Here is a 15,227-nt window from a genome sequence, read left to right on the forward strand (position 1 = left end):
GAGAGCAAATTGACACTGCCTTAAGCTTCATTTTGACATTATGAAGGAGAGGGATTTTTTTCAGATAGAGCTATTCAGTGTTCAGGTTTTTTGTTTAAAAATGAAAACAATGTGCATGTTTCCATCCTAGGTGAATCAAAGCAATCTCAGTTGACCCAAAATGAAACCGTGGGGAGGTGTTATGTTTGTTGCACCAAAATATTAGGTATTTTGGAGTCAACCCCACCTTATTCTTTTCTTTTTTATTTCCAGTTTGCCATTCAGCCACCAGACCAAAGGGAACACGTTCATACAGCTCCAGCTCATGCAGCATACGGTCCTATTGTTCTTGGTTGACTTCTGTAGAGCTTCCTGTGCTTGGAGTCAGCCTTGTAGATTCACTGAGCCCACGCCTACACAAACTAGAGCAAGTTCGACAGGGAGATGGGCACGGCTCTGCTCCCAGCTCTGGCCTCCAGGCTCAAGACTCTTTTCCTTCTCCAGGTTAGTCCAGCCGAGCTCTCTCCAGTGCATCAGGCTTACAAAGAAAGGGTGGGTGCTGAAAGGGGAATGATTTTCTTTGCAGTGTTTTGACACTTTGACACACTCAGGGGAGTATGTAAGATGAGCAGCAAAGGAAAGGAATGGTACGTGTCTGGGAGGACCTGGAACATAGAGCTGGGTGAAAATTTTTGGTTCTTTTGGGCAAAAAATATGAATGTAAGGTATTCTAAATGAAGCCCAAGTTGCTTCAGTTACTTATCAGGAGCTTGGCCATCTTCTCCTAACCCAGAATAGCTCTTCCTAATAATGCAAACTGATAAAAGTGAGTTGGAATAATTTTGCCTGAGTAACTGTTACGGGAACAACAAAGATGCACATTTAAACATATACCTCTAAATAACATAATAAGCTTTGAAGTTTTAAGAGTGCACATTTAAAAAACGGAGTCCAACCAGCTATCTAAATCTATCTATCCCATCTAAAGGATTTCCAATCCAATCCAATCCAGTCCAAAGGATGTTTACGACACCAATGTATTTTCCATTCAACTAAGTTTTGTTAACTTCTCAGTGTCATATGATGTGCATCTGCAGCTCACTCGTACTGCCTTAATTTGTTGCTGTGTGTGACAAGTTGTAGGCTGATCTAGCCTGACACATCGTGGTATGCAGAGCGCACATATATCATAAGGCAGTTGAAAACCGAAGACAAACAGTCCCAAAGAGAGAGTTGAACAGCGTGGTTCAGCTGGGGCCTGTGTCCATCAGAGAGAGTATTTGAAACATCACACCTTCCACTTTCAAGTAAATAAATGTGGATTTTGTGCTATTGCTGTGGGTGATCAAGGTATTACAGTCCAGCATTCCCATGGATGTCTTCCTTTTTTTCCTTTGTACTAGTTGATGTTCTTTGTAACGGCATCTTTTTTGTCAAAACTAGGAAAAAATAGGGTGTCTGCTGGAGAAAACATTGGACTGCTGTGCTACTATGATGCTCCATGAGTGAGGATCTTTTGGTCCCTGAAGTCAGTAAAGCACCCATGGGCAGCACCGGGATGATGCAGTGAAGGTATGTTACATTGATTCTGCAGCCACCCATCTTGCACAGCTTCATTTCTGGTCAGCTTTGGGCCCCCTTTCTAGAGACCCAGAATATTTCCTTCTAGAGACCCAGAATATTTCTGGGCTACAGATAAAGAGGTTCTATTGTCAAGGGCAAGCTCTTCATTGTTTTCAGGCTCAGGGAAAAGCTATTGCCCAGGTTAAGCAATGCTTGCTGCAGTCATCTTACTAAAAAGCTTAGGAGGAAAAAGGTAAAATTTTGTCATATGATGAACAAAAACTTGAGTAATTATGACTATGAGCTAACATTGATTCTGCTCCTACAGTATTTAGTGTTGGTATGGCCTTACCTTGAATACTGTATGCAGCTCAGGGCTCTGTAATCTAGGAAGGTTATTAAGGTACTTGGAAGCACACTGAGAGTGGGGGGACATCAGAACTGTAGCACAGCTGGAAGGCATGTCCTGTGAGAAGAAGCTGAGGCCACTGAGATTGTCCAGTGTGAAGGAGGCCAAGAGGTGACCTCACTGTTCTCTGTAGCTCCCTGAGGAGAGAAAGCAGAGAGAGGTGCCAGGCTCTGCTCCTGGGAGCTGATGACAGGATGGGAATGGCACAAAGCTGTGCCAAGAAAGGCCCTATCCTATCCTATCCTATCCTATCCTATCCTATCCTATCCTATCCTATCCTATCCTATCCTATCCTATCCTATCCTATCTTACCCTATCCATCACATCCAAAGTATCTCTGGGGTCCTGGGCACCAGATTTTTGAGGCAAACTAACATAATGAAGGACTGTGTATTTGGGCTACAAAGGATGGTAAAACTTTAAATAAATATTGCAATAACTTGTATTAAACTCTTCAGAGCTTCGGTTCATGAAGGCTGATTGTTTGATCAAGTGAAAGCAGCCATCATTTTAGCCTCTTTGTCCTCAGCGGTGTGAGATCCAAGTTTATCTGATTCTTAAAGCTGTATGTATATTATTGCAGTGCCTTTCTCTGAGTAATAGAAAGACAAACTGGGCAAGTGCTGTGTCTGGTTAGTGTTTCTACAGACTGTGCAGAATGATCACTCATCTAGAAAGAAACACTTTCCACTCTATGTGAGCATCAGTGGAAATGCTGAGCATGTTCAGCACAGTTCTCTTTTTATCATAGAAAAGTGACATTCTCTGTGGACCTGCTCCAAAGCCCAATCGTGTCAGTGAAAGGACTCCTATTGACTCCAGTGTGACTTGGAGTGCCTCCTAAAAATGGGAACAAAGCAGTAGACTTCATAAATCTTCTGATGTGGTCCTTAAAGCAAGAATTCAGACCCCATGGGGCAAAGGTTTGTGATTAGAAAGATATTTGGCCTCTCTTTCTTCCTGAACTGAACTATTCAGATCTTACTGGAGTTTTGTTCTTTGAGAAAAATCATATGCCAGTCAGCACGGGGGATAGTTAGTCTGTTAAATGCTACACTTTTACGTTTTCATTATTGTGTGAGATTTGATTAAGGCAGTCAGTGACCCTTTGCTTAGGAACAGAAGAAAAAAAAAGCGACGAAAAGCAAATGGAGCCATAGGGCTAAAATATGTTACTGAGAAATAGAACAATTGAAGGTGTGGGAGACAGAAGAATTATCACAGCACTGTTGGCACTGAAGTAGCTTTGAGAGGCTTTAAACTTTCATAAAGCGTGTGCTGGCAGAATTTCATTCTATACCTTTACCATAATGCAGACCTTTTTTAATAGACGAGCTTGGCATGAGAGAAGAGGTGCACATCAATGACCAGATTCCCTATCACAAGCAGCGCTCATCAGTGATTGCTTCTTTCTGCTATCCTTTGCCTAGACCTTTCCTAGGGAGATTTTTTAAAGGATAATCAGAAAATGAACAGGAGTTGAACCTCTGTGTTCCTTTGTGCCATTGACAGAAAGCTTATTTTATTTCCTTTCCCCGTTGAAATGACCTTTTCTTCTCTCCCTTTAGACCTGCTGCTTGTTCTCCATAAGTTAGTGTTGTGCCTGACCGCATTAAACACTTGGGAAGGAAAGTCTGCTCACTGTACGACTTCCTCTTACGACTCTCAGCCTTTGACTCACATGATTTGGCTTTATCACTGCAGAGTGCACTGTAGATGCCTGGTTTGCAAGGCAAATAATGTGAACCATCACGTTATCGTGTGCAACCTCTTTTCCACATTGCTCTATATATGTCAGTCAACCTTTTAATTTGATTAGGAGGTTAATTTGCATGGTACTGTGTGTATGCTTTTACTGGAATATATATGCTATGAAATGTATGGTGTAAGTTAATCCAAAGCTAAGTAGGCCAATAAAGGCTAGTTCCTTAAGGAGGAAGAAAAAAGAATACAGCTCAATGGAAGAAAAGCTTGGTAAGAGTCCAAAGTCCTGACTCATTGTTAGCCTCAAGAGCGTCCTGACTAGCATCAACGTGTTCTGGAAGCAGTGTGATTTTCCTACCGTATTAACAAAAAATAATAAAATGTAATGCTAAAACAATAGGACATACCAGAAAATTTCCACTGAGACACGGTATCTCAGGAACATGCCTGTGGCAGAACGATTTCCATCCTGCTCACATAATCGGAGTATATGGCGCTTACTTACATGACTTTGCACCCACCACGGAAAAGTGAGCAGCTCTTTTAGGTGCTTGGACTGTTCCTTCAATACCAAGTGCTTCAGAAAGCTAGTAAATAGAATACAAATTATAACCGTATTCATGGGAGACACCCAGTCAAGAGGGAGCACCAGGAATGTACAGTACAGCCTTCATGGAAATGTGAAAAATGCCTCCAAGGCTCCCTACCCACATCTCTCCATAATTCTAATCTCAAAAATATATACAATTTGGAAGCGATATAGTTCTGGAAGCTTGGCTAGTGTGAGCTCACAGTTATCTTTTACTTGATCCTGCGAAATAAATTATATGCAGCAAATCCTCACTGCAGATAAATTCTTCTCCATCTGTTTTCCTATAAGAAAAAAAAAGAAAAAAAGTAAAATTACTTTCATGCAACAATTGCACAAGCGAGTTGTAAGCTTAAAGACAAAGGAGAAGAAAGTTAGAACGTTTTCTGGTTTGATGCCAAAGATTTTTAAGATAAAAATTCTCTGAAAGTAACTGCAATAAACCAATGACTGTTGAGCTTGAACAGTCCTCAAGTTAAATTAAGTTCAATTTTGTTTAAATATTTATTAGAAGCAAAAGAAAACATAAATGCAGGGGGGAAAAAAATCTTTATATTTTGTCATCTTTTTTTCCCACAATGTCTCCTAGTCTGAAATGAGGTCATTGGATTTTAGTGAGTAGTCCAAGTACAATGCAAAATATATTTCAAGGCAGAGCTAAAGTTCACATCTCGAAAGCAAAAGGGTTAACAGAAATATAAAATTATGTGAGAGAGAAAGCACTCAATGCCTGGGGAAGTATAGTTTTACCTGTCAGGAACATGAAAGTTGGTCTGCATCCATTGCAGAGACATAAACTAATCTCAGCAAGGGCTGCATGTGAATGAACAGCTAGAACCTGATCAAATACAAGGTAAACTTAACAGAAAAAATCCCAAATCACAGGGATATTTTATTTTTATTTGTTTATATTTAAAAATGAAACAGGTCCAGTCTTGTAGTTATGTGAATCAATAATGTTTATAGCAAAAGCGACAGAAGGTGTTTATGGAGATGATATAATTATAGTTTGCAGGTCACTTAAAAACCTTGCATGGACGGTCCATAAAGAGAATATGACCAAGTGCTATGGATAATAGCCTGAGTAAACAGGGAAACTGTAGTAGTGTGGCTTGTGAAAAATAAGCATTCTTAAGGGGAAATGGAGAATGGCAGTAAGAATTACAGTGATCCAGTGTTTCAGGTGTAACAGGAGAACAAGCACTGCAGACATTTCATATGCTTTCCTGAATATCTGGGAAATCTGGAAGGGGTATAACAAACAAATCAAGTGTTTGATGCTTACTTCAGCCCCTCCTGGATCACAGCACTTTCATTTAGGAGTTTGTAGGCAGTGAATATTTCTACTTTTCTACTATTTTCTACTTTTGCATTCGTTGTTGTTCTACTAAATGTCTATTCAAAGCACTCCAAACTCCACTCAAAATCCAAAACCCCAAAGTGCATAAAGGGAGATAACCCAAATGCCAAATGTAACCATGAGCAATCAGTCAATCCATCAGAGCAAAAGCAATCAAGCCACATCCTTCTCTTTCCTCTCTGGGGACTTGTACATCTAATAATAACCCCACAAGAGCACTTTAACGAAGGGAGGAGGAGCTGAGAGTTTTGACCCCATTCTAGAAAACAATCTCCAGGAATTTCAATACAAGTGCATCAGCCAGTGACATCTCAGAGTAAAAGTTTAAGTGATGAATCTGAGTTACACCCAGAGATCAGTGGGAGCACATTGCACCACTTGCAGCATGTGTGGACGCCTCCAAAGGCTCTAACAGCCCCGCTGCAACTCGCCAAGTGTTCCTGCCGCCCTTAGATGCATCTTCTGAATGGCTTCACATTCAAGGCAGTGTTGGAAAAGCCATGAAAGAATTGGATGAGGTTTTCTTCTAATCTTACAGGCAAGACCATCTCGAGCAGTTGGCAACACATGGGTATGGGGTCTTCACTGTATTTCCCAATACCACCATCCCCAGCAAAAGGGAATAGTCCTGGCATTTAATTTAATATAACTGCAGCCCTAGCTAAAGTGCAAAATTATGTTTCTGCAGGAAATGTTTAGGTGACAGCTTTAGGAAAAACACTTGGTTTTCTGTTGACTTCCCCCAGGAGCACTGCCATAAAGATTTCATTTGCGTTGAGGCCACAGAATGTGTAGCTGGGTGCAGGCTTGGGACCTCACCATTTAGAGGGGAGTATTCCCAACAAGCTGACATTGTGAAGTAAATATTTATGTCCCCTTGCAGGACAAGGGGCTTTATGTATTTATACCTTGTGGCCTTGAAAACTCAACTTTCACATATAAGTATTTTATTAATGACATATTCTGTTTCTATGTGCGCTTTGCTGTCTTTGAGTGTATTTGTTAGGAATCTACCTGGAGTTTTCTTCTGCAAATGCGTTGGCTTTGGTTGGTAAGAAAGTTGTCCTGAATGTACTGCTGGGCCCTTCTTTTGTTCATTTTCTTTTGTCAGAGGCTGACAGTACTCTAGCTGCAGTTTTCTTGTGATCATTCTTGAAATTGCTTCGTGCTCAGAGAAATGTGTAGGCGTTCTTTCAGTGTATTTTCTTTAAATAGTAAGTGAAAACAGTATTACAGGAATAAAAAATTACACCACAGGATTCTGTGCCTTTTCTCCATTTTCATTCATTTAATGAGCTTATTTTTACTCCCTGTCTTTCGGTCCCCACTCTATATTAACAAGCTCTCCCTTGATTTCATTGATTCTCCTTGCCCACGGTGGCCTTTTTTAATAATTTATTCAATATGTTTATTCTTCTGAAAGTACAGACTGCCAAGAGAGGTTGTGGAATTGTCATCATTGGCTCAAACTAGACACCCATCTATTAGGGATTATTTGAGGATAAGGAAATCAATCCCTCTGTGATTCAAAGGGAGGAGGGGGTGGATTAAATGACCTGGTAGAATAGTCCCCTCTAATTCAAACTCTTCTGTGCATTTCTTTGCTTTGTTTCATTTTGTTGTTGTTCTGAATTCTTTTTGATCTCAATTTCTTAATTTTTTTAGATAATGTTCTCTTGTGTTCGTGTTCTTTGAAAGTACGAAGAATTTGCATGAACCAATTTTTATTAGTTCCCTCGAGAATGTTAAAAACTTCAATTAGGTCACTGTAAAGTCTCTTTTCCAGAGTGAAATTCCTTAATCTTCCTTAATAACTTAAATCTTTGAAAACTGATGTTGTTCTGCAATGCCTTTTCCTCAAAAGTAATTAGATACCAGCTAAGTTGCTACATAATAGTCAGTGCTGTGTTGTGCTCCAAATATAATTGGTCTTTGGATTTTGCAGAGCCCATTAACCCTGATGGGCTGGAAACACAACTGTCAGTATGTGGGTGCGATTTGGGAAGTGATAGGAATTTCCAGTTTCCAATAGGACTGAGTTTTCTGTTTGAACAGGAACCTCTCATGGTAGAAATCGCTACCCTGGCTGTATTTCTTAGCAGCTCTGCTCCGTCATAATTTTAGAATTATTTTACCAGTTACAGGCAATGAAAACCATGAGACAAATCTGAATGAGCAGGCTGAGGGATGATATAGCTCCATGTTGTTCCCTTAGGCCCTGTTGCAATCCCTAGAGAGCTCAGTGCTTCCCCTCTGTATGCTGCATCCCCTCATCTCCTCTGCTCTGAGCTGAGCAAACCCAGGGACTTCAGCCACTCCTACATCCTTCCCTCCAGACCTTTCCCCCATCTTCCTAGCCCTCCTTTGGACACTCTAATAACTTTACATCCTCCTGACATCATAAGGCCCAAAGCTGTGCGCAGTGCTCCAGCTGTCTTCAAAGCTTGCATCCATTTTGTGGACAACAAGATGTGGGTGTTTTGCGATTAATGGTGTGTGCATCACACTCAGCCGATAAGCATTTGTAACTTCTTCCCATCTCAGCTGATACTTTTTAAGGGTGAAGGATGGTTTGTGCAGAAGTTGCCTTATTGATCCTTATCCTCATTCCACATACGATAGATAAGTGTGGGTTTGTTTGAAAAAAAGAAAGAAAGGAGGAGATTGATTGCTTATCTTAACCACTTCTATTTGAAGACAAAATCAAGAGAGTTTGGTAAAGCAGCAGAGGTAAGCAGCTTCCTGTTAGCACCATTTGGGGTTGTACCTTTTATTTTTAACCTTCTCTGCTAGTCCCTTATGCTTTTTGCCACTCCTCAAGTATTGCCTGTGCTGACAGCAGAACTTCTATAACTCAGTTTTCTCTGGTTATGTTGAGAAGCCTTGCTGTTCTAGTCCTGCTGTTTTTGTTAAGTAACAATTCTTTAATTATACTGTAATATTACAGTGCTATTTTCCCTCTTCCCATAGGTGTTATTTTTTGGGCAGGCAGTGGCTTGGTGCTGATGTTATGGATATGTGCGATTTTGGCAAGGAAAAAAATCTTCCTCCTCTTTATTTACTTTATTTCCTTCAAATCTCCTTACGCCTCATTTCTGTGTTGTAATCTGAGGACGCATTTCTTCATACACGTTGGATTACAACAGCCTGATGATAGCAAAATCAGAATGTCCCCTGATACCCTCATGGCAGCAGCCTTGTCTGTATATTCTCTTGCAGATACACAAGTGTCAGACCTTAGCTTTCTGTCACCTTCAGCCTCTTGAGAAGGAAAAGGCATTAGGGGAGAGGATGGAACCAGAAGTATCTTGACAACACCTTTCTTGCAGTGTAGTAAACTGGGCATCTCCTGCACCAGTAGTTCCCTATCCCAGCAAGGCTGGGGTCACCCTCCTGTGAGATGCGTGTTTGTCAAGTATTGGGGATCAAATTCAGAGCCAATGAAAGGCACGTCTCCAGGGCAGCATCTCCAGACTTTATTTTGTGTCCTATCAGGCTTCAAGTATTATATAGCGTTGCCATGCCAAGATATTTTTAGTGTCCTGGAGACTGGAAACAAAAAAATATTTTGTCTCTTGGCTGGAGGATTTCCCCGTATTTGCACTGGTAATTTAACTCCAATTGAATTCAGAGCATCCAGCTTCTAGATTCAACTTAGCCTCGGTGCATATATGTTTTCTAATAAATTTATTTACTTGAAAACAGTCATTGATGGTAGTAACCGAGTAGCTGTTTTCTCACAAAGCCCACTGAGAGATACTGCAAAATAAAGAGTTGTGTTTGTAGGTATTTTTTGCCTTTTTCTTTTTTTTTTCAACCTGGCAAAATAAGAGGTTTTTGAAGTTTACATGGCAGTCTTCATTAAAATCAACAGTAATCAAGTTCAAAGCAGGAATCAGAGGCCGATGACACTCAAATTTATATTATCTGAAAATGCAAACCACTTAAGAGGCTGTTATACAGCAGTGTAGTAAAGCCCCTAGCTGGAGCCTTAAGGATCAAGTTTCTGGCACTGTTAGTCACGTTATTTATATATATGTGGACACATATTCATGTGTATATATTGCACATGTTTACACACACGTGCACCCCAGCTATTACTCAGCCCTAATGATGCCCAAAGTCCGATCATAGAGAATGTCAATTGGAAATAGTTCCTGAAAATGTACTGCTTTCCTCATTTGCAGATGAAGAGAAAGGAGAGGGTTTATCTTTACTATAGATGTAATATGTTTGCTGGATTTTGAGCTACAGGGTTATGATCCTTGCATGGGGTTCTTTTAGATGGGAAAACTAAGAAACTTCTGAAATTAGTAGCATTTTTGTATGTGTAATACAACCTTCCTTTGGCAGGAATAGACATCCACCATTTTAGCAAGGGAAGGACATATTGGTATATAAATCCATTTGTTGTTTTTTTTTCCAGATAGCAGAAATGCCTTCACTGGGGATTTCCTGCCCTCTCTCCTAAAGTGGGACCGTATCCGTTTCACTGCCTCCACACCCAGAGAACCAGATTTCAGACATAACCAGTGATGAGTTATAGACTACACTGGTGTATGGGAGATTGGTAATCGCAGCCTGAACCTCTGATTAATCAGCTGAGGCAAGTGTGGGGTCAGCTGTGGGAGCACAGGTGAGAGTGATGTAGCTGTGCTCCTGGAAGGGGTGGAGCTCGACTCCATCCCCTCTGAGACCTCATTTAAGGGCTGACCCCCACTGAGGAAGCATCTTTTGGAGATCGCTCACCAGTGAGGACTGCCCCAGCTTCTTCAGCCAAGGTGCCACCACTGGTGAGTTTTCCTTTGCTTATTCCTTCTGTACATTTGCTACCATCTGTATATTAACAGCCAATACAACTGGGTAGCTTTAGTTGAGCAGGAACTGAATGCAGTGGGTTATATGGAGAAGATGGAGTTGTTTCAAGATACACGTTTAGCCCTATTTTGAAGTATTTCTATTGTATCCAGAAGGCTGGCTGAAGTCAGCTATGGTTTTGTGTCAGCTGTGGTGTGTGTGCTCGGGAGGGGTGCTGTGTACTTGTTCCTTGTACAAACTACTATCAGAGGATTTTTGGTATTAGATCTGGTACTGAATGGTTATATCTATGTGGTGGAACAATGTGGTAGAGTTTCTTTATCATATGCTTCTTTATCATAACCTTTGAAAAAGAAAAGACGGCTTGTTGTCATATCGGAGTGTGCCTGATTATGTGTTACATACTGAAGCTGTTTAACAGAAAACACTAACAACATATAACGCTTTATTCAGCCAACCCTAATTCTTATTTTGCAATATTTACACTTAAATTTTTAGGGGACATGAGCTGATTTCCCAAGCAAAGTTTGTCGAATGGATGCTTGTGGTGGACAATCGTATCAGCATGTGTGCTGGCACCAAGCAGAAGCATTTTGGTGCCTCCTGGCAAACAGTACGCTTGCTGAACTCCCAGTGACCCAGTTGTCTTTGCTAATCGCTCGCTGATTACGCTAATCAGTGCCTCGTTTAAAGCAACGAAGCCAAAATCACTCTCTGCTATGCTGCACTTGGAAAGTGGGATGCATTTTTTGGTCACTGTCATTTGTGTGCTACTAGAGGTGAATGATGAAATACTGACTTGTGTCTCATGTCTCGTGGCTGTAGGTGTCTCAGGAGTGTTGTCTTGGTGCAGACTTTTATGGTCCTTTGCTCTGTGGCCCTAAGCAGCTTGTAACCAGCTGTGCACTAGCATTAGCATCATCTCACAGCTGTGTAGGAAGCCAAGCTGAAGGCTGGAGAAAGAAAGTGCCTTCTGGAGTCAGTGTGACAAACAAGCCTCTACCAATGCCACTGGTGTGGTGGATCCCCACTGAAGTTTGTGGTCTTGGTTCACTATGGTGGAGTTGAATTGAGCATGGGACTGAAAGGGAAGGGAAGAAGGGTGAAGGAATCCATGCCAGTATTTCTAAGGAGGTCACTTGGTAGAAGTTTGAAAGAAAGAACGTTGTTTAAATGTGAAGGTATCTTTTGTTACCAGATTTCTGTGCAGGCAAGAGATGGGTGTTATAAGCCTTAGTGTGATGGTTCCCTAATAAGATTATCCGTTTCGGTATGCTTCAGCAAACAAGCTAACCTTATCCTTGTCCTTGGACAGAAGAGTAGAGACAATAGGTTAGCCTTTTTGCCAGCATGTTTATTAAACGGTTAATCAGCTATACAGAGTTAAATTTCACCCTGCGGGTTTTCAGTATGGATATTCTGATTGTACTTATCTTGCTGTCAAACAAGAACCTAAAGTTTTAAAACAGGAAATAGAGCCCTTTTTTGTGTGTGTTTTATGATGTTCATTATGGAGAAGGACACAGTCATTGCATGGCTTATCCCAAAAGCCTTGCTGAGCCCTACCAGTGAGTTAATATAAGCTCACCAGTTTCTTCTTCTGGAAGCTTTGTTTTGCTGTTGATACATTATGATCTACTGGGCATTTTTAAATGAACACGAAGCGTGCTTTTCATGTTGTGTTGGTTGTTGGTTTTTTTTTGTGTGTTTTTTTATTTTATTTTATTTTCTCTTCATTTGTTAATTTGCTAATGGAACCACAAGAATAATCCACATTGAAAAGCAGAATGGTTTGTTCTGCAACACCCCAGGCTAGCTGATCCGTGTCTTTCATTCATTAACTTCTAACTTCTTTAAGTCTTTGTGGAAAGGCTTCTGATCACAGGTGAAAATGAGTTTAATGTATCACTTTATTAAAAATAGTATACCTTCTGATCTTACTAGCAGCTTCTGCTCATTTGAGGTGCAGGACTGGAATTGCAGGGTAAGGAATGAGGCTTATTAGCAGAGCTGTTGTATGTGAATGAGTTTATCAGCTTTCATTTTATTCTCCCTCACCAATAAGCATGAAGAAATGAGGTGTTTTTTTATGAATGTGTATGAGAATAAAAGGTGTTTGTTTGAAATACAATTAACACTGGGAGAAAACACTGTAGGCTCTCTGATGTCTTAGGATATGTAAGCTATGGATCTCTATGGACCACAAGGTGTGAAAAATGGGGCTGGCCCTGAAAATCTGCAGTCTTCTAGGCTAGCCAACACTCTGGCTGGGTTGTTAGCTGTAAACTTGGATATGTTTCTATTCACACATATCGTAAACAGAGGGGATAAAATAACAGGGCTGAACTTTGTGTAAGAAACTTGCTATTAGAAATATGCCAGTACTGTACAATAAAACTCAAAATTTACTGAAATTTACGGGCTTTAAGATTTCCCCACCAAGTCAAAAGAAGGTTTGTGCTTCCTTTTTTATTTTTTGCCTGACCCGTATCACCTCTCCAGTGAGAAGGAGCCAGGTCATGAAGGAAGTTGGCTTTTCCTAAAGGCAGATCTGAAATTTCATGCAAGATGTTCCGATTTCACAGCTTTTCTGCCTGCCAAGGAGAACTCTTTCCATTAATTTTCCCAGAAAAACACAACATGCGAGGTATGTAGCCTTCAAAATGTTGAGACAATTCGGCTCCAAATATTTGCAACATTCAGCACTGATTGCTAATGTAAACGTTGCTCGGAGAAGAGATGTCTCCACATCGGAGTAGAAAGACCAAGATTCCCAAGCCCAGTGCTTCCCTTTCTGGCCTTCTGCTGGCATCCTAAAGAAATCACTGCACCTCTGTCTCCCATTTTCTTACAGTGGAAGATCAGAGGTTGGTTTTCCTCTGTTTCTATTTAGTGGTGTCTCAAGTATTGTAGGCCGTGTGCTACTGCATTTTATACATATTTAGTGCTGTTTAAGAAGCGTTTGACAATTATACTTCCAAATTACTGAACAGAAGACTGATCTGGAAAGACTGTGCTCTGAATAGAACCTACTGTAGAAGAGAAACCCACTCAGTTGTCTGAGAAGCATTAGAATAGAAGACTCCCTAAACTTTTATCACATTTTGGTTTTGCTCTTTGTCCTTTCCAGAAGTCTTAATGTAATTTTTTTGCAAACTACTTTTAATCCTTCCTTTTCGGTAGATGAACCTCCTCTGGTGTTGGAAACACTATTTCTCCCCAGTCCTGGGAATTTATATTATTCGTTTCATCTTAAATCTCTCGCAGTGCTGAGCAGATTGTTTGATAGTGCAGGGTGACACACGTGCTTTTTAAAACAACTGTCTTCTTTATTCTTCTGGCAGCAAATGCCACTGCTGTCAAATAAAGTAAAATTGACTCCCACAGGAAAGCTTAAAGAGTCAGAGATGCCATTGCAAATCCTGGCATAAACTGTTTGGAAACCCTTTTCTTCTTGTTTGGCAGGACATGTGCTCAGTCCCTGAACACACTGCTCAGAAGCTGTTACAAAATATAGAAGACAATAAATACTAAGCAAGTTAAAATTTTATCTGCTTTGAGAGATAGGAGTCTGAATGTCTAAGGCACTAGAATTCATTTGACAAGAACAAGGGATCTCAGAGCAGCATTGTAAATGAAAAGCTGTTAGGCAGGCAGTACCTTCCCCAATGTCATGTTTTTCTTAGAACTAGGGCATACATTACACACAAATTTGAGATTATCTCCAACAATTATCTAAAATTAACCGTGGTTTTCTAATGAAAAACATTAAGAGGAGGATCTGATAAGAAGTGTGCCTATTTATAATACTTGCTATGAGGGAAAAAGGTTTGCTCCTCTGAGTGAAACCAAACTGCACCGTGTATCAGAGTATAAAAGAAGATTGGCTTCCTTTCCTTTGCTTATTAGCAGCAGTGCTGGGAGTTTATCATATCTGGTGGTTAACAAGAAAAAGCCAACTCAAAGAACTGCTCCCATTTCTGTGTTTTTGTCAGTGCTGTAACTGCTCTTATAGTGTTTGTGTGCACTGTGCAGTGGAACACAGTGCACTCTGAGTGCTCCTGGCTGCTTTTCTTAGTACAAAAGCAAGACCAAAGCAAGTTCACCTCTGGTTGGTGCTGCACCAGAGCAAAACCTGTGTGTATAAGTCTGGTCAGCATGGGGATGCTTTGTCTGCAGCCTGTGGGCATCTCATGGATGCTCTGCAGTCATCCAGTGCAGACTGATAAGGGAGAAACAAATATTGGCATCACATTGAGTTTGTTTCCTTGAGACCAGACACCAGATGGGAACCAAGTCACTGTGTGCTGGGACTCTTCTGTGCTATATAGAAAACAAATTGCAGGAAGTTTTGTCAGCAGAGAGCATCAGTGGAAAGGCTGCTTCTTCCAAACTGCTCCCTATATTATAGGCCTGAAAAGAAGTCTCCAAAGAATCATAGAATCATTAAGATTGGAAAAGGCCACTAAGTTTGTCTAGTCCAGTCATCAACCCATCACCACTATGTCCACTAAGCCACGTCCCTCAGTGCTACAACTCCACATTCTCCAGGGATGATGACTCAAGAGATGTTGTGGTTTCTCCTTTGGCATTTTGCACCACGTGGGTTGCACAGACCTGGGTTCAGGGACTTGGTTCACAAACAAAGGAGTTACACTGAGGAACATTTGGAGGCTCTGGTTACTGATCCCCTCTGAAATCTGGCTGTTTTACTTCGTGAAGTTTCTGCATGGAGTCATTAAGGCTGGAAAAGACCACTGAGATAATGTAATCCAACCACTGACCCATCACATATTATTCACACT

At 40.8% G+C, this 15,227-nt stretch overlaps 1 long non-coding RNA gene across 1 annotated transcript; it reads left to right on the top strand.

Annotated features, from left to right (window-relative positions):
- The first annotated feature begins 296 nt into the window (after window positions 1-296).
- LOC140257466 (uncharacterized) lies at window positions 297-10,120 on the top strand. The gene is made up of 3 exons (XR_011905023.1): window positions 297-483; window positions 1,423-1,551; window positions 10,031-10,120. It is a non-coding gene; the product is annotated as an uncharacterized lncRNA (long non-coding RNA).
- The last annotated feature ends 5,107 nt before the right edge of the window (window positions 10,121-15,227 follow it).

The sequence above is a fragment of the Excalfactoria chinensis genome, chromosome 11 (assembly GCF_039878825.1).
Source record: "Excalfactoria chinensis isolate bCotChi1 chromosome 11, bCotChi1.hap2, whole genome shotgun sequence".
NCBI lineage: Eukaryota > Metazoa > Chordata > Aves > Galliformes > Phasianidae > Excalfactoria > Excalfactoria chinensis.